We start from the raw sequence: 21056 nt of genomic DNA, 5'->3' as shown, positions 1-21056 counted from the left end.
GGGTGACTTGCGGGTCTCGGACCAGGTTCTGTTACCCAGAATCCTTTGCAAACCTCAAAAAGTGGCTAAAAAAACAAGTTTTCCTCACATTTCGGTGACAGAAAGTTCTGGAATCTGAGAGGAGCCACAAATTTCCTTCCACCCAGCGTTCCCCCAAGTCTCCCGATAAAAATGATACCTCACTTGTGTGGGTAGGCCTAGCGCCTGCGACAGGAAACGCCCAAAGCGCAACATGGACACATCCAAATTTTTGGAAGAAAACAGAGGTGTTTTTTGCGAAGTGCCTACCTGTAGATTGTGGCCTCTAGCTCAGCCGGCACCTAGGGAAACCTACCAAACCTGTGCATTTCTGAAAACTAGAGACCTAGGGGAATCCAAGGAGGGGTGACATGCGGGGCTCGGACCAGGTTCTGTTACCCAGAATCCTTTGCAAACCTCAAAATTTGGCTAAAAAAACACATGTTCCTCACATTTCTATGGCAGAAAGTTCTGGAATCTGAGAGGAGCCACAAATTTCCTTCCACCCAGCGTTCCCCCAAGTCTCCCGATAAAAATGATACCTCGCTTGTGTGGGTAGGCCTAGCGCCTGCGACAGGAAACGCCCCAAAGCGCAACGTGGACACATCCAAATTTTTGGAAGAAAACAGAGGTGTTTTTTGCGAAGTGCCTACCTGTAGATTTTGGTCTCTAGCTCAGCCGGCACCTAGGGAAACCTACCAAACCTGTGCATTTCAGAAAACTAGAGACCTAGGGGAATCCAAGGAGGGGTGACTTGCGGGGCTCAGACCAGGTTCTGTTACCCAGAATCCTTTGCAAACCTCAAAAAGTGGCTAAAAAAAACAAGTTTTCCTCACATTTCGGTGACAGAAAGTTCTGGAATCTGAGAGGAGCCACAAATTTCCTTCCACCCAGCGTTCCCCCAAGTCTCCCGATAAAAATGATACCTCACTTGTGTGGGTAGGCCTAGCGCCCGCGACAGGAAATGCCCCAAAACACAACGTGGACACATCACATTTTTTCACAGAAAACAGTGCCTACCTGTGGATTTTGGCCTCTAGCTCAGCCGGCACCTGGGGAAACCTACCAAACCTGTGCATTTCTGAAAACTAGAGACCTAGGGGAATCCAAGGAGGGGTGACTTGCGGGGCTCGGACCAGGTTCTGTTACCCAGAATCCTTTGCAAACCTCAAAATGTGGCTAAAATAACACGTTTTCCTCACATTTCGGTGACAGAAAGTTCTGGAATCTGAGAGGAGCCACAAATTTCCTTCCACCCAGCGTTCCCCCAAGTCTCCCGATAAATATGATACCTCACTTGTGTGGTTAGGCCTGGTGCCTGCGACAGGAATAGATCACACAACGGTCAATGTTGGTCCTTACGTGAGGCAGCTGTTGACCCTGGGGTGATCCATTCCTGACACAGGGACTAGGTGTAGGCACTCAAGTGGGGTAGTGTTTTTATCAGGACAGGTGAGGAGTCACTGGGTGGTAGGAATGTTGTGGATCCCAGCATATTCCTGTAGTTTGTGTGACAGAAATGCGAGAAAAATTGAGGTTTTTTTCAACATTTCAGCTTTGCAGGGTATTCTGGGTAAGAAAACTTTGGGGAATCCACACAAGTCACACCTCTGTGGACTCTCCTGAATGTCTAGTTTCCAGAAATGTTTGGGTTTAGTGTGTTTCTCTATATCGCCGCCGAATCCAGGACCAAAAACACAGGTGCCTGCCTTACAAAACCAGTTTGTTTTGCCATAGACAATTTTGATGTCTCCACAATATGATTTGGGTGGTGGAATTTGGGGCTGAACTAAATTGGGGAGCTCCCAAGAGAGCACTCTCTCTCTGCTTGCCGCCGCATTCACCTGCTCTCTGGGTTGGCCTAACCCACTATTACCCAGTTGCACGAACAGCTTGCGAAGGGACAGCAGGACTGTCCTCATCACCTCCCTCATAATGTACTGGAAGAGGAGTTATCGAATGGGACTCCTCTGACTGAAAAATCACTCCCAGAGTCTGCGCCATTGTCCTATCCCTCAGATGCTGTCTCAGTATCTGATGCCTCAGTCTCTGATCCTATGTCAGAGCGGTCCTCTATAACCCGAGTGCAGGCAGCAGTCATCCATCAAGATGCCATCTCTGCTATTGGCTAAACTGTTGCTCTAAAACACTAGCCTACGTAGACAGTCACAAAATCGATGGTGTGTGTGAGATACGTGCAACAGTAGAGGCCACCTTACCTGCGCTTCTTCCCTCAATCAGCACGTACTTTCAAGACACTCAAAAAACACCTTGTCACATACCATTCGTCACAGTCTTTAGCACCTCTTGCGCCCAGTCCAACAATCATTATTGGTGCTCCCACTCCCTCCTCCTCGGATTCCCTCATTACCACCCAGCAAAAGTGCCCTTCATCTCTCCATAGACTTTACTAATGTACTCAGCTATTTACATAAAATACAGATTTGCTCTTTGCAGTAGGCATATAAACCTTCTGCGCTTCTTTATGGCACTAAAACTGCCACTAGACAAGTCAGACCCTTTTCCCCCCAGGGAAACCAAACACATATTGACAAAAGTGATATATATATGACAGCCAACCACCTGAAACTCAACTCAAGCAAAACCGAAATAATCCTCTTTGGCCCACACAAAAACACCTGGGACCCCTCATGGTGGCCCACCACGCTAGGCCCTGCACCCACCCCCGCCAACCACGCACGCAACCTCAGCATCATCCTAGACTCCTCCCTCTCGATGACCCAACAAATCAACGCTCTTACCTCCTCATGCTTCAACACACTCCGTATACTGAAAAACATTCAAATGGATCCCCACAGAGACCAGAAAAACTGTCACTCACGCACTCATCAGCAGCAGGCTTGATTACGGAAACGCCCTCTACGCCGGCACCACTCTAAAACTCAAGCGCAAACTACACGCATCCAGAACTCAGCAGCACGACTCATCCTCGACCTCCGCCGACACGAACACATTTCTCCACACCTCAAATCCCTCCACTGGCTCCCCATTGACAAAAGGATCACCTTCAAGATCCTCATCCTCGCACACAAATCACTCCACAACACAGGCCCTGCCTACCTCAACGAGAGTCACCTTCCACACCCCCACACGAAACGTCCGCTCAGCTGACCTCTCTCTCGCCTCTGTCCCCCGCATCAAACACACCACCACCGGGGGCAGATCCTTCTCCTACCTTGCACCCAAAACCTGGAACGCCCTCACAACCCACCTTCGCAAGACCCATAACCTACTTCTTTTCAGGAAGGGCCTCAAAACCTGGCTTTTCGAACAGTGAACCTCCCAGCCCCTTTCCCTCCCCCTGTCCCCCCCACAGCGCCTTGAGACCCTCACGGGTGAGTAGCGCGCTTTATAAATCTCTTTGATTGATATAGATCTACCTCTATATATATATATATCTATCTACATAGATATATCTATAGATATATCCATGTAGCTAGATATATCTATCTACATAGATATATATAGATCTATATATACATCTATTTTTTTTAGTTGTTGTATGGTTTCCTTGGGGGCCAAAATGGCCCCCAGGGAAACCCTACAACATCTAAAAAAAAAATATTGCCCCCACAGGGGGTCACCCTGCCCACGGGCGACCCCCTGTCATTTTATTTTATTTTATTATTATTTTTTTTTTGAAAAAAAAAAAAAGCCCCTGGGGGCGGCGCGATCGCGCACCCCCAGGGGGCACCTAACTTTTTTTTTTTATAAAAATTATGCCGGGGGGAGGCGGCCCGTTTTCCGGGGGGGCCGCCCCCCCAAAGTGAAATCCCTGGTGTCTAGTGGTGTTTCCTGGCCCCCGATCGCAGCTGTGCTGCGATCGGGGGCCAGGAAACACTTTCAGAAGGCCTCGTAAGAAAGGGGAGACTCTCCCCTTTCTTACGAGGCCTTCTGAAACTGTTTCTGGCCCCCGATCGCAGCTGTGCTGCGATCGGGGGCCAGAAACAGTTTCAGAAGGCCTCGTAAGAAAGGGGAGAGTCTCCCCTTTCTTACGAGCCCTTTTCAAAGTGTTTCCTGGCCCCCCGATCGCAGCACAGCTGCGATCGGGGGGCCAGGAAACCTGAAATTGTTTCCTGGCCCCCGATCGCAGCACAGCTGCGACCGGGGGCCAGGAAACACTTTCAGGAAGGCCTCGTAAGAAAGGGGAGTGTCTCCCCTTTCTTACGAGGCCTTCCCGAACGTGGGAAAGGCCGTTTTCCCCATCAAAGCGGGAAGCGGCCGCAAGGCTGCTTCCTGCTTTGATGGGGAAAACGAGGCACGCTGACGTCACAAAGGGGCGGGTGGGGGGCGGGGGGAGACACGGAAGCTTCCGTGTCTCCCGGGGGAAGTTTAAAAAAAAATAATAAATCCTCGGGTGCGACGCACCCGAGGATTTATTAATACCCTTCCTGGTGTCGGCCACTGGTTGTGACCCGCACCAGGGAGGGTGTGTGGGCGTCGGCCAGTGGCCGACGCCCGCACCTAAAAGGTTAACAAGAAACAAAACGCGCACGTTTGTATTTACAGACGGGTGTGTTAGCACGACTAATCACAACAAGAAAACACTTAACTATTGAACTTGTCGCCACCATACACCACTCATCTTTGCGATCTATCACGGCATGCCGAAGGATTTTTGAGAGCGCTGCTTCTAGAGGCATTGGTGAACAGTGGAAATAGAGGACTGGAAGGAAACAGTGCAAACTTCAGAGATGGTAAAAATAAAAAGTGGACAACATTGCTTATAGCAAGCAATTGGCAGTAACAAGGGGCATCATATATTTACAACAAGGAAAAGATACAAGACAATTAAAAAGACTTTAAGGATATTACTTTTCTTAAAGAAAAAGGGGAATAATGATACACAGCCACCACAACAGAATAAAGTAATTTACTGTTTACATTGTCATTTTAATGCACTTACATTTTGGTAATGGCAGCAGGGAGCATGTTACCACCTCTACAATTCCTGTCTGATGCAGGGAAACAATTTTACCCTAGAAAAGATGGTTAAAAATGCTAGACTCATATTATAGCAATAGGTGGAGAGAAATTCTTTCTGGCGAGGAAAACAAGGTGTACTTCTACACACTTTGGGAATTGAAGGACGTAACATATATGAAAGTATCGATGAAATCACTATAGGATCAGCTGAAGGAGAGCCTCAGGATATTTTTGAGATGTGTATGTTAATGTTGGAAAGACAATTTGGACCAAAAATAAACATAGTTATGGACCAACACAAATTTTTCTCAAGAATTCAAGGGAAGACAGAAAAAGTAGGAAGTTACACAGCATCACTTAAGAGTTTAGCACCTACATGTGACTTTGGAGATCTCACTGACTCATTGATAAGAGGTCAATTGGTATGTTGCAATCCACATGTGCAAGAAAAACTGTTAAAAAAGAATCCAACTTTGAAAGCAGCGTTGAACATTGTAGAAGGGATGGAAGACACAACAGGTTGGGTGTTCGAGAAATGTGTGAAAAACCCCTTAGTACTAATATATCTCAAGTGAACACAACTGAAGTAGAGGAAGATGATTATGATCTACCCAACCAAGTGGGAATGCTGAGTGTCAAGAATACACAGAGCAAGGACAAAATGAAAGGGAGGTCAGCGAAAGATTCTAAAGACAATTCCAAAACTAAATGTTACAGATGCGGCAACCCAAATCATTTTTCGAATAGTCCTGCTTGTTTTTCTAGAAATTTAACATGTAAGGGGTGTGGAAAAAGGGGACACATCATAAAAGTTTGCAGGAGTCTCAAGATCAGTAATATTGAGCTACAGGATATGCATCAACATGCTGTATTATGCATATCGCAGAATGCTACAAATGAAATCCACGAGGATGACGTGGATGTTGGTCATATAAAAATGCCAGAACGTCAAATTACTATTGATGGTGGGGAGGTCACAGTTCTGGCAGACTTAGGATGACCACATGCATTGGTTGGAGATAAGAATTGGGAGCGCATTTTTGGAAAACTTGACACACAATTAAAGAAACCTGACATCAATCTGGGAGGTTATGGAGGTTATGGAGAAATCAAAAGTGACCTCATTGGTTACACTGTTATGAGAATTCACTTCAAGGGACGAGAGGCAGTAGGGAAAGTCTATGTGGCCAAAAGAAGTAACAACTTGTTAGTTTGGCATCACCAGAAGGATTTGGGTATCATATTAAATCCTAATGCCAGTTATCAAGTCATGTTAGTGGAAAATGTAAGTAATGGAGAGGATGTAATCAGAGAGCTTCCTGATGTGTTTACTGATCAACTTGGATTCTCAGGAATTTTGAACACAAAATAATCCTCAAGAATAATGCTATGCCTTTTGTTCACAAAGTAAGGAAGGTGCTGAATCTCAAGTTGAGCCTCTTGGAACAGGAATTAGACAAGCTCAAAAAAATTGATGTAATAGAGGAAATTGAATCATCAGAATGGTTGGCCCCTTTGGTGTTAGTACCAAATGATAATGGCACTAAGATTAGGATATGTGTTGACTTGAGGGATTTGAACCAATGCATATGGGTGGATCGACAACCTTTAGCCAACATAGCCGAGATATTGTCCATGCTTAAGGGTGCGAGATTTTCAGCGTGATGGATCTGTCAGCAGCCTACCGTCAGGTGATGCTGCATGAGGACTCCAGACACCTCACGCCTTTCGTAACACCACTGGGGGCGTTCAGGTTCAAGAGGTTACCGTTTGGACTAGCATCGGCAGCAGCTTGTTTCCAGAGTTTAATGAAGAAAGTCCTGGAAGGAGTTCAGAATGCACTATTTTTCCAGGATGATATCCTCATTTATGGTGACAGTGAAGCGGCTCATGATATAACTTTAAAAGAAGTGTTAGTGAGACTAAGAGATAATGGACTTACAGTAAAAAGAGAGAAATGCCAATTTAAAGTTAACACAGTGACATATCTGGGACATGTCATTTCTGGCGAGGGTATCAAACCCAAGATGAGTCTGACTGAATCCATTGTACAGGCACTCACTCCTGTTGACAAGGATAGTGTTCAATCCTTTTTCGGTTTAGCTGAATATTATTCAAAGTTTGTTCAAGGTTTTGCCAGTATGGTTATACAGCTAAAGATGTTGCTTAAGAAATGGAGCAAATTTATTTGGTCTGATGAATGTGAGGAAGCATTTGTGTGTGTCAAGAATGTAAAAGGCTGTTAGACTTTTCATTCTTGGCGTGGTCTCCCTTAACTTTTTGCCGCTGTTCCCCAGGTTGTTGATGTGTGCTGGACTCTGATTTTGCTGTTTTTGTTACTCTGGGCACTTTACCACTGCTAACCATTGGTAAAGTGCAAGTGCTCCTTTACAAAATGTGTATGTGATTGGTTTATCCATGATTGGCATATTTGATTTACTAGTAAGTCCGTAGTAAAGTGCACTAGAGGTGCCATGGCCTGTAAATCAAATGCTACTAGTGGGCCTGCAGCATTGGTTGTGCCACCCACATAAGTAGCTCTGTAATCATGACTCAGACCTGCCATTGCAGTGTCTGTGTGTGCAATTTTACCTGTAAATTCGACTTGGCAAGTGTACCCACTTGCCAGGACTAAACCTTCCTCTTTCTTACATGGCAGACACTCCTAAGGTAGGCCCTATGTAGCCTCAAGGGCAGGGTGCAGTGTATGGTTAAGGTAGGACATATAGTAATGTGTTTTATATGTCCTGACAGTGAAATATTGCTAAATTCATTTTTCACTGTTGCAAGGCATGTCCCCCTCATAGGTTAACATGGAGGCTACCTTTAAATCTGATTAAAGTGTAGATTCCCTTTGGGAGCGGATGGACATCTGGAGTTTGGGGTCTCTGAGCTCACAATTTAAAAATACATCTTTTAATAAAGTTGATTTTAAGATTGCGCATTTGAAAATGCCACTTTTAGAAAGTGAGCATTTTCTTGCTTATACCATTTCTGTGACTTTGCCTGTTTGTTGATTCCCTGTCTGGCTTAGTTTGACAGTTGGGCTGGTGGCACCTCACACTAGACAGTGACACAAAGGGAGCTGGGGTGTAGCCCGCATATCCTGATGAGCCATCTGTGCTAGGAGGGAGGGGAGAAGTGGTCACTCGCACCTGAAACGGCTGTGCCTGCCCTCACACAATGCAGTCTCCAACCCCCTGGTGAGTGTCTGGGGCCTGGCCTGGGCAAAGCAGGATTACACATTCCAAAGAGACTTTACTTTGAAGTAGGCCTACTTCAAAGGAGAAACTGGGTATAAGAAGAGCACCCCAAACCACAGACTTTAGAACACTTCTGGAAACAAGAAGGAACCTCTGCCTGGAGAAGAGCTGAAGAGCTGAGGAGAAGTGCTGCCCTGCCTGTGACTGTGCTTTGTGGAGCTACCCTGCAGTTACTGCTTCTGCCAGAGAAAGAGGGCAAAGACTGGACTTTGTGTGCCTTCCATCTTGTGAAGAAATCTCCAAGGGCTTGATTTAGAGCTTGCCTCCTGTTGTTTGAAGTCTCAGGGACAGCAAAGACTTCTCTCTGCCAGAACCTGACGTCTCTGGAGAGACTCCTGCTCTGACAAGTGGTGCCCTATCCAGTCACTGGGCCCTTGAAAGGAAAGCTGGTGGAAATCCAAGGAAATCGACTTCGGACGACTCTGGACTGACACCGCTGCTGAATCTGGGGACGCCGCCTGCACCCGACGCCGTGACATTCGCTGGAACGCAATGCTCTTCGCAGGGCCCGACACCGCTGCAGCCCCGCTGAAGTCCGCGACTCCGTGGAAGTTGCTGCACCACGTCGTGACCGACGCTTCTCGAGGTGCACGGATTCAATGTTTCGCACAGACGCCGCGATCCCCGACTTCGCGCATCGGCTTGTTTTCACTCTTCACCAAAGGTACTGTGCTTGGGGGTCTACGCAACTCCGTGCCCGGCGCCGATGGGGTCGGCTTGTTGGGAACGACTCCGTCAAGATACCGTGTTAATACCTAATCGAAGCATTTTTGTTTCTAAGCACTATTTTTGAGTTTATTCTTTAAAAATTCATAACTTGACTTGTGTATGTTGGATTTTTGTCGTTTTGGTCTTGTTGTGTTAAGATAAATATTACTTATTTTTCTAAACTGGTGTTGTGTCATTTTGAAGTGTTTTCATTAAGTTACTGTGTGTGTTGGTACAAATACTTTACACCTTGCTTGAACAGGGGGTAACCTGACTGTCAACCAAAGACCCCATTTCTAACAAAGGCATTATGCCAAATTTGAACTATTTTGATGTGACTAAGAAGACCATTCTTACCACTGATGCCAGTCTTAAGGGGCTAGGTGCAGTTTTGAGCCAAGTGGACAATGGAGAAGAGAAGGTGATAGCATTTGCCTCTTGTTCTCTGAAGGGAGAAGAAGAAAAACATTCTGTCATTGAACAAGAGGCATCTGCTTGTGTATGGGTTAACCATCATTTTACATTTTTCTTGTGGGGCTTACTTTTTACATTAAGGTCTGATCATAAACAATTGGTACAAATCTTCACATGTAAGTGGTCAGATAGAGGTACTCCGAGAATTAAAAGATGATTGGAGAGTGTGTTGGAGTTTAACTCAAAGACTGAATACTTACCTGGACTGAGAAATGTCACAGCGGACTGTTTGTCTAGATTGCCTGTAGAAAGAGATGATCTACTGGAACAGAGTACTTCGGTGATGTGGGTGATGGAGTCAGCTTTATCTCAGGAAGAGTGGTGTCGAGAGAATGAGAAAGATGCTGTTTTAGCAGAAATAAAATCCATAATAGTGAGTGGATTGCCTGATAGGAAGAACTTGAACATGGAGCTACAAAACCTTTGGGGACTGAGAGATGTATTAAGCATCTTGGATGATCAAGTGTTCAAAGGAGAGCGTGTGATTCCACCGAAAGGGTTAAGAGACAAAATAATGAATCTTGCACATGTAGGGCATCTAGGCAGGAATCTTACCAATGCTAGAATACGAGAAAAGTATTGGTGGCCTGGGCTTGACAAAGAAGCAGAAAACATAGTGAGGGATTGTTGGTTATGTGCTAACAATGATAAGACTAAAGTAGTAAGAACGGCACCTTTGTGTCCCACAGAAAAACCTGATGAACCCTGGTTCAAATTTGTGCTGGATATTGTGGGACTTTTCAGTTTCTTAAACCATAATGAGAGGTATGTATTGGTCCTTGTGGACTATAAGACGAAATGGGTGTACACTTGTTGTGATGGATCAGTTACCACTAAGACTGTGGTAACAGTTTTGAAAGATGTATTTGTTTTGGAAGGCATTCCGAAGGTGATTGTCACAGACAATGGGGTCCAATTTGTTTCGGATGAAATGAAAATATTTTTGGAGGATTTGTCAATTGAACATCAACGTACAGCACTTTATGCTCCGCAAGTCAATCTTGTAGAAAAGACAAATGGGCTTATAAGGGACTGTTCTCAGTTAGCCATGAGAAGTAGAGGATAGTTCTGAAACATTTTGAGGGATAAGCTGTGGGCTCATCGCACCACTCCAATTTTTTTAACAAAGAAATCTCCATTTCAGTGTTTGAGAGGATGAATGGTGGGGTCCAACTTGAATCCCAAGTGGTTAGGATGCTATGGTAACAATGGGAGTGTGGATGGGAGCAAAGTTCTTATGCATTAGAGGAGGTATAAAGAACAATTTGATAATAAACATGGTGCCGTGGCCAGGAACTGGAGATTAGGGGAGTTGGAGTTTGTAAAGAAACCAAGGTGGTCATCCAAGGGGGAGTCTAAATTCATAGGACCATTTCATATCAAAGAGCCAAAGAAAAATGTAGTAACTCTAGAAAATGGAGAGGTTTGGAGCATGTCTAGATTGGCTAAGTGTGACTGGAATGCTAAAATGATGGAGGCCAAACTATCTGCTGTTGGATTGGGAGATAGTAGGGAAATTTTACAGCATCATAAAACTTCTTCGTCACGCAGGAAGGTCCGCGCTAGAAGGAGGCCGGGGTATCTCCAGGACTATGTGTGATCATGGTAGTGTCCACACTGTCTTTGCACTTTTATGCTCCGTACAAGGTATGTTAGCATATTGTATTGTTGTAATGTAGTTGATTGTTATTAATTGCTTACATATTTGTTTGGGGGAAAGATGCGCTGAGCTGTTTCCTTAACTGTGATGTACCTAATGGATTCTTAGGTACCTCACAGAGAAAAACTACAACCAGGCAACAGTGGGAGTTGGAGGAGAACGGCAGGAGAAGCAGGCTCTGTGGTGTTGGCTGTATTATATACATTTTTAACTTGAATAAAGCACTTGGAAACACAGGCCGTGCACAGCATTACCTCAACATATACTCAGTTGCAAACACAGCGGAGTACCCACCCTGTGGCTGGGTGGGGAATAAATATTAAATTGACAGTGAACCCCAGAAAACTTCAAGGTGTGATGGCCATTAGGATTTTTTTGTTTTTCAAAACAAACTGCTTTGGTGGTTAGCTCTGTCCTCTAAACAGTAAATTAGGCCAATTGTCTTGTTTGAAATGTGCAATCTGTGAATAAATACAAAAGACCTTGCTTCCAGGAATGGCAACCAAAAAGTCAGAAGGCCTAATATATGTTTTGCATGTGGCCTGCTGTCTGCCATCCTGGACTACCCCCACCAAAATTAGACATCCCCAATGGCCCAGCACTGATCTCTGTACCTTCAGAGGAACTGCCCACCAAACGGTGGTTCCTCTGAAAGTAACTAAAGTTTGGTGGATGGCTGTACACCAAAAGTTTGTTTTTCAAAAATATACTTTCATAGTGGGAGTTTTATTTTGAGAAACAATAATGTAGGACCTCAATGCACAGGACATTTTTTATTAGGTTTGGATGTCATTATGTTAATGTTTCTGTTCATAAACACCAGGTTTTCCCTTGAAAGGGGCCTTTGACTGTCAGCTGTGTGATGGAATTACTTTGATGTCCTGCACTTTATGAGGTCCTTGGACTACGCTTTCTGTTGTTTGAGCAATGGTAGCACCTTCAACAGTAAGCTGATGGTCCTCTTAATTCTAAATAAGTTGCGTGGACCTAGAGTTTGGAAGCCAGGGTAGTTCATCATGTTTGCGATAGAGAACTCTGCTAGCCAAAGCCTATAGAGCTGCATTTAGAGGTTTGTAAATGGTATATTTGGTCAGAATGTGACATATACTCTGCACCATATCACAAATGACATTGACTATAATGCACTTTTATTATGGTGAATGGGGTATCTTGCATCTGCTGTGTTTGTGACAGAACATCTAATTCCCTAAACTCTAAATAAGGCACTTAGCTATATTATTTAATCAGATCCAAAGGGTAATTCAATCATCCACTGAAAATTATTCTGTAGGGATGACGTTTAAGTTAAAAAGAATAGAAAAACTAATGCACATTACATAGTTAATGTAGACCAGAGGAACAGACTGCAGGCCACTCAGTATGTTGATGCTAAGCTAAGGGCAGCTGAAGACAGTTAGGCCCATATTTATACTTTTTTAGTGCCGCATTTGCATCGTTTTGTTATGCAAAAGCAGCGCAAAGTTACAAAATACAATTGAGTCAATTTTGAGTCAAAAAGCAGCACAAATGTGGCGCAAAAAAAGTATAAATATGGGCCTTAGTTATTCTTGCTTCTTTTTTAAGCAGATACTCAATGTAACAGTACTTGGCAGTATAATGGCAACATATGCTCTTCCTTCATAGGCTCTGCTTGTCTTTCTTGTCCAGGATTTGGTATGTTTATTTGTTGTTTTTAGATCATGTTAATGTTTCTATTCTGTCACCACAATCAATCAGTTTGAGTATTTTTTGTATGGTGTGAATAGGTCTATAATGTCAAAGGCTAAACTGATAACAAAAAAGAATATTGTAATCTAAAGATACCAAAAAGTGTCAAGTAATATAGAGCAGATGCATACATATATATTCTGTGTGCATACAGAGGATCAAGTTGAAGGATTAGCTCACAGATCTTCAATGTAAATTGCAATGTCCTTTTTAAGGTACTTAGGATGATACTTTAGTATTAAGACAACAAAGAGAAAGTGACAGATGGGTGCATATATTTGAGAAGCCAGTAGAGTGCACTCAGGGAAGGGTAAAATGCAGTTGCATTCGTTAGATTGGAGGCCAGCTGAGTTGCCTGTTTTTCCATATGCAATAGTAATGCAATAGTAATTTCAGTGAGCTTCTTGGGTAGTCTTGTATAGACCACATTGGATGAAGTAAACTGAGCCATGATTGGTGATCCGGTCAGCTCCAATCAATGGTCTATATGGAAATGTTAAAGAATTTTGCTGAGCAGTGTATTTAATGTGGGAGCTGAACCCCAATAATTTTCTGAACCCAATATCTTTTGCATCCTAGTTTTTACCTTAGGCAGTTCATCATTGGGATCACTGATTCATCTAGTGGTAAGAGACTACACTCTTCATCCAAATAATTTAGCATAGTAATATCCAAGATTAGAAAATGGGACAGCTAAAGAACTGAGTTCTAGATCAGAATTAAGTTTAAATGGATTAACACAAAATTATTATTAAAACAATTCCGAAAAAGGCATTGATTGCCATGAAGGCTCCGAGACAGAATACAGAATTACAGAGTCATAATAAAATTCATAATTAAGCAATTTAATCTTTCCAGATTGTAAGCGTCAAACTCATATAGAGTACAGATAGAATCCTAAATGAAGAAAAGAAAGTCTCAAGATAATTGGACACAGTCTCTGGAAGAAATAGAGAAGTCACTCCAATCCTACAAAACCATGGGTTTTTATACATAATCTAAGCGTAAGAATTAGCAAAACTGCAAATTCACCATGGTATAATGATGGAAAATCAGAAGTAATTTTGTATTCATGCTCATTTGTTAACCTCTTCACTGCCAGGCCTTTTCTCCCTCAGGTGCCAGACCTTTTTTTGGTTATTTGGGCAGTTTGCGCTTAGGCCCTCATACCGTTTTGTCCTTATAAGCTACCACTGCCAAATTTGCGTCCTTTTTTACCAACATCCTAGGGATTCCAGAGGTCCCCTGGAGGAGACCAAGAAATAGCCAAAATACAGCAAATATTTCAGTAAAAAAAAAGAAATGGGAAAAATGGCTACAGAAGAAAGCTTGTGTTTTTTCCCCTGAAAATGGCATCAACAAAGGATCTGCAGTGCTAAAATCACTATCGTCCCAGCTTTCTGGAACTTCAATCAGAAAACCACATTTTTCAACATAATCTTAGCATCTTACTGGGACATACGGCATTTTTTCTATTTTTTATGCTTTCAGACTTCTTCCAGTTAGTGACAAAAATGGGTGTAAAAACAATGCTGGATCCCAGACACCTAAGCATTTCCGAAAAGTAGACAACATCCTGAATTCAGCAAGGGGTCATTTGTGTAGATCCTTCAAGGTTTTCCTACAGAAAGTAACAGCTAAAATAAAGAAATATTGAAATTGAGGTGAAAAAAAAGAGCCATTTCTGTCCACACTTTCTTCTATCACTTTTTCCAGCTATGGCAGATTTTTGAAAGCCATATACCGTTACATTTTCTGAACTCTTCTGGTTGTGGGGATATATAGGGCTTGTAGTTTCATCACGAACCCTAGGTACCGAGAGCAAAAACTGAGCTGCACCTTGCAGTGGGTTTTCATAGTATACCGGGGATACAGCAGTTCATTTAGTGAAATAGAGGAAGAGTGAAAATTATGTATCAAGGAAACCTTTGTATTTCCAAAATGGGTACAAGATAAGTTTTTGATAAGCAGTGGTTATTTGCACATCTCTGCATTCTGGGGTCCCCATACTAGCATGTGAATTACAGAGCATTTCTCAAATAGACGTCTTTTTTACACACTGTCTTACATTTGGAAGGAAAAAAAGTAGAGAAACACAAGGGGCAATAACACTTGTTCTTCTATTCTGTGTTCCCCTAAGTCGCCCGATAAAAATGGTACCTCACTTGCGTGGGTAGGCCTAATGTCCATGAAAGGAAACACAACATGGACACATCACATGTTTGCATTGAAATCTGAAGTGTTTTTTGGAAATTTTCTAGCTGTGGATTTTGGCCTCTAGCTCAGCCGGCATTTTTGAAAAGTAGACACATGGGGGAATCCAGAATGGGGTGACTTGTGGGGCTCTCACCAGGTTCTGTTACCCAGAAGCCTTTGTAAACCTCACTTGGCAAAAACATTTTTTCCTCACGTTTCGGTGATAGAAAGTTCTGGAATCGGAGAGGAGCCAGAAATTTCCTTCAGCCCAGCATTACCCCAAGTCTCCCGATAAAAATGGTACCTCACTTGTGTGGGTAAGCCTAGTGCCCGCGACAGGAAGTTCCCCAAAACACAACATGGACACATCACATTTTCCCAAAGAAAACTGACCTGTTTTTTGCAAAGTGCCTAGCTGTGGATTTTGTCCTCTAGCTCATCCAGCACCTAGGAAAACCTAGAAAACCTGGACATTTCTGAAAACTAGACACCTAGGAGAACTCAGGAAGAGGTAACTTGTGGTGCTGTCTCCAGGTTCTGTTAAGCAGAATCCTTAGCAAACCTCAAAATTTGGCAAAAAACACTTTCCCCTCACATTTCAGTGCTGCAAAGTTCTGGAATCTGAGGGTAGCAACAAACTTATTTCAATCCAGCATTCCCCCACATCTCCCGATAAAAATGGTACCTCACTGGTGTAGGTAGGCCTAGTACCCGCGACAGGAAATGCCCCAAAACACTACATGGACACATCAAAATTATCAAATACAAAACTACCTGTTTTTGCGGGGGCATCTGCGTTTTTGGTCCTGAGCTCAGCAGCCATCTAGGGAAACCCACCAAACCCAGACATTTCTGAAAACTAGACACCCGAGGGAGTTCAGGGAGGTGTGACTTGTGTGGATCCCCCAGTGTTTACCTACCCAGGATCCTCAGCAAACCTCAAATGTAGCAAAAAAATCACAATTTTTTCACATTTCTGTTTGGGATCACCACACCAGCACACATTCCCTACCACGCAACGTTCTCCTCAGTCTCCCGATAAAAATTATACATCACTTGTGTAGGTGGCCCAAGTACCTGTGACAGGAAAAAGCCAAAAACATGTCAAAATAGAGGGGAAACTAAAGCAGGTCCAAAAAGGCAGTTTGGAAGAAAATGCTTTTAGGCCGACAAGTAGGGTATAATTTTTATCGGTATAGATGCGACAATGCTGGGTGTTAGGAATTTTGAGGATTCCTGGAGATTTCGGAAGATTCTATCATAAAAATTTGGGAAAAATGTGTGATTTCAAGCAAAGTTTTCAGGTTTGCATGCCATTGTGGGTAAGAAAATGGTGCAGGGTGCATGAAAAGCACACCACCCTGGACTCACGCAGATGTTTAGTTTTCAGATGTGTCTAGGTCTTGTAGATTTTACTACATGGCAGCGTCCCAAAGCCTAAAACGTGCAGCCCTCACCATTCCAAGTGGGGCTATTTCGAGAGTTAGACAAGATCTCATGGCCCAAATGTAAAACCAAAACCCCAAATAATCAAACGCCCTCTTGCTTGCCGTGGTGATAAGGTATTGTAGTGTGCGGGGGAGAGCTTAAAGACTGTTACCCCCTTCAGTTGGGGCAGGGGCATAACCATGCCCATACTGGTTGATAACCACGCCCCACTATTTATTTGTTTAATTCCCTGGCATTTAGTAGGCTTTCTGCGCCCCTGGGGAGTGGATCGGGGGTAATTGCCCCATCTCCCCACCATTGGGCAGAACAACTTTGTCCCCATTTATTGGGGGTGGGGGTAAGGCCATACCCCCACCCTCTTTTTTGGAAAACAATTGCCCCCGTGGGAGGCAGATGAGCCTTACACAAATAGACCAATCTGCCCCCAAGGGAGGCAGGAATGGCCTAAAATACATTTTTCCCCAGGGGAGCGATCCTTGTCTTAGGGGTCGCTCCACTTGCATGAGATTGGCAGAAAAAACAATCTCTGGTGTCCAGTGGTTTCTGCCCCCTTGGGGTCAGATTGGCTTAAGAAAAATAGGCCTAAAATAAAACTTCCCTTTGGGGAGCAACCCTTATAAATGTAAACACAAAAATAATCCCTTGTGTCTAGTGGTTTCTGCCCCCCTGGGGGCAGATCGGCCTAATTTATAGAGGCCGAAAAGGACTCATACAAAAATTGCCCCCTGGGGAGCGACTTAGATAAGGGTCGCTCCCTTTATATGTAAATCACAAAAAAACAAACTCCCTGGTATCTACTGGGTATTCCTGCAGCCGGATTGCATAATTGATCTGTTTCTCCTCGGATCACACTGGAAGCATGGAAGGTGACTTCTGATGAGGTCACAGCACAATCGCGTGCTGAGGTCATCAGACGTCACTGAGGGAGTTTGGGGGGTGGGGGTGTAAGGGGAAGCAATTCCCCTTCCATCCCTGCACATGGGAGGGGGTGGGATGCCCTCGGGGGGAGCACTAGCTCTTCCACCAAGGTCCGGGTGCAGGATTTAATGGTTACGTCCTGGGCACCTGAGTGGTGCTGCCCAGGATGTGACCATAACATCCCAGGCACCTAAAGGGTTGAGGTAAGAAAAATCTTCTACTTGCTACCTCAGCAACTGCAGTCCGGAAATGTACAACATAATATGAAACATTTCTCAAACAATAACTCATAGAATTTTGTACTTCTGCATGCCTGCATCAGAACATCCAGTGGCAATCCTTCAAAATGATACCTCAGGTACATGATGGAAAGTTTCAATCACAATACATGCCTTCTATTACAACTCTCCTTTTGCATCATAGAACTCTGTGTTCTGTGGTAATTGTGAGGAGAGAAGACTTGCTGCAGGCCGCTGACCAGGAGGGCGAAATGAGCAGGAGCAAGATGAGCGGCACACCAGAACCGCATCCATTTTAAATAAAATGATGGCTTGCACGAAAATGTGCCCTAACTACACTATATTGTTATTCGCATTGTTTCAAGTGCAACATCATTAGTTTATTGGTTACAGCCATATGCATCATTAAAATCACTAATTCACACAAATCATTTGTCACTTTTCATGCTTTCATCTGAGCCAATGAAAATATCCTCTTTGGTGTTGGCTTTCATAAGTTATAGGCCACTGATGCATCTGAATATTCAATGGCAGTTTTTCCGCATGATTTTGAAACTGGCTTGAGTTTTACTTTTACAGGAATATGCTTGGAAATGAGTAATTTCACATTGGTCTGTAATTGGCATGAATCTCTACTCCAGCCCTTTTTTATTCAGAGGTGGGATTACTATTACTAATTTCTTGCTTCTTATGCACTGATGATGCTTTGGCCTCTGGTGTCAATGTTTGCAAAATACTCTTGAGGAATACAGCTAGTATGTTGTCCAACTCTAAGCTTGCCTATGTCCACATCTCCTACATCTCCAGGAGATTGAAGGTGTCAAAGCTGTCTAATCGGGTCCTATGTCACCAGATTCTCTAAGTGTATCCTTATCAGATGACTGTGACCCATTAGAGAAAGAAAGATACAATCATATGATTCTCTGCCATAGGACCCTCGGGTCCTTGAAACAGTGCAGTTTCTTATAAGACAGGGTTGTCTGAAAGAAGCAGCTGGGTGATGTGTTTATGCCCTTCAGTGGAGTGGACACAGCTCAACGTCCTCCTAGGCAACAGGCTGACAATAATTCAGTATTTTATGAAGGTAATGCTTATTAAAGTTATGGGTGCAAAGTCGCAAAGGTAAAATTGCCAGTGAGTACATATACATGTGTAGGTTTACTGTTAAATGTTTTAGTAACTTTACTTCTTTTGGCTATTCATCATTTACATGTATAAAGTTACTCAAAGGTGGAGACTTACATGTCTCTACACCCTAAAATTGGGGTGATGTGGAGACAAATTTATGAATGAAAAGTTGCTACAGTCAAAAAGGAGCAATAGTAAGTACAGCACCACCCACGGCAACCACTGAAACTGCCCCTCTTGCATGAAAAATAACAGAGGTAGGGGCCTATAATACAACCTAATAGGAAATAATTTTGAAATAAATTAACTCTTTTCAATGTTTAAAAATGCACCCACCCACACACGTACACACACATCTGTCTATCTGTCTATCTATCTATCTTTCTATCTATCTATCTATCTATCTATCTATCTATCTATCTATCTATCTATCTATCTATCTATCTATCTATCTATCTATCTATCTATCTATCTATCTATCTACCCAGTGGTGGGGTAGTTAGAGATATCACCACATTTCCATAGGAAATACATTTTTTGATTTGCCCTTAACTTTGCTGTCATTTGGCTAACCTTCATGAAACTTTCTAAAAAAGGTCTCATTCTCCTCAGCTCCTTACTGGAAAGTTTCAGGGTACTCCGTCAAGCGCGGACTGAGAAAAATACGGGGTCCAAAAATGCAATTCCCAAAGCAATTTTCCATAGAACCACAAAAGCGCCTGAACAGTATTACATCGAATTCATCAGAAGCTGTGCTTTTTTAATTTAGTGTAAATTTGTTCAGCAGTTTTTAAGAAATTAAGGTATAAAATGTACATATATTTATATATTTTTCAGACTGAGGAGGATTCCCAGACCTGACAGATCTAAAGATAAGATCTGATTGTCTGCCACAACATTAATTAAGATGTTTTTGCAGTCATTGTAGGACTCAAGGTCTCATTCACCTGTTGTTTAAAAAATGTATCTTTAAAAACATCTATAGGGGTAGGGTACTGATACCCTGAGCTCCTTTGCATGCTGGGGCTAAAAGCGAGTTATACTTACCTTAGGGCACAAGTTATAGTTACTAGGGAAAAAGAAAAAGATGAATTTCAGTGTTTTTTTTCAGTTTAAAATTTTACGCTGTCACTGAAATTTTACCTCAGTATATAACGTTATTTTCACCTATATATATAAATATGTTTGTATGTATATATATGTGGGTGTGTGTGCATCTCACAAGGCCTTCTGCTCCCAAGGCTTCACAAAATTTTCAAAACTAGTTTGCCACTCACTTCGGCTGCTGTTTTGAAAGTTTCAAAGTGATTCGTCAACTAGGGGGGTGAGAAAAAAGGGGGTGGTCCCAAACATATTTCTCCCATGCAGTTTCCCATAGAGATTTTGAACACAACTACAGCTTGAACAGCTGAACGGAATCACGCCAAATTTGGCAGAAACCTATACCTTGGTCCAGAAAGAGTGTTTTTTGTGATTTGGGGTAAATCCGTTCAGTAGTTTTAGAGTTATTAAAGAAAAGAGAGGAGTCCCAAGAAAAAACATAAAAAAAGACAAGGGGGCAGGGTAGAAAAACCCTGAACTCCTAGGCATGGTGGTGGAGTCCCAGCGGGGCCCCACTTGGGGCCAAAATCAAGTTACTGTGAATTTGCAGAGGATTACCAAATACATGCTAATTTTATTTAAAAAAACCAAGCTCATGCACCAGCTCCCGTGCTTGTTTTCTATATGTCCCATAGGTGAGCTAGTGTGGTTTTATTAATATAATTAGGGGTAGGTGGTGCAGGTGGGCCCCCACCCAAAGCTGATTTTGGCCCCAGAACCCCATCCCACAGGGCTTGATGGAATACAGGAAAGGGGAGGGGGTCGCACAACCCCTCTCTGGCTGATTTTGACCTCAGGAACTGCCACCACCTGGGGCCCGGCCATAAAGGAATAGGAGGAGGGGGCCAAGGAGCCCCCTTCTGGGCCGATTTTAACACCGGGGGCTACCACTCCCAGGGGCTCAGCCATTAAAAAACGGGAGGGAGGCTGTTCGACCCTACTCCTGGAGCCATAAATGGCCCTGAGGACCCCATCGTCAAGGCCGCCTCCAGCTATGCCCTGGGATGCCCATCCCCAGGACATAGCGGTTTCCCTGCAAGCACTAGTGTGGGCAGGGAAACCTCTGTTTGCTCTTGCTTGCCGGGAGCAATTTTAAAGCTCAAGCGAGAGGAAATACTAATTCAATAAAAATGCTCCCGTCTGCTGGGAGCAGACTTTTCATCTGTTTCCCTGCCCACTGAGGAGCGGGAAAGGAAGGAGATGAAAAAATTGATCCCATCCGCAGGG

Source organism: Pleurodeles waltl, chromosome 9 (assembly GCF_031143425.1).
Source record: "Pleurodeles waltl isolate 20211129_DDA chromosome 9, aPleWal1.hap1.20221129, whole genome shotgun sequence".
Lineage (NCBI taxonomy): Eukaryota > Metazoa > Chordata > Amphibia > Caudata > Salamandridae > Pleurodeles > Pleurodeles waltl.
The sequence above is the reverse complement of the archived record's forward strand: the minus strand, read 5'-3'. Positions refer to the sequence as shown.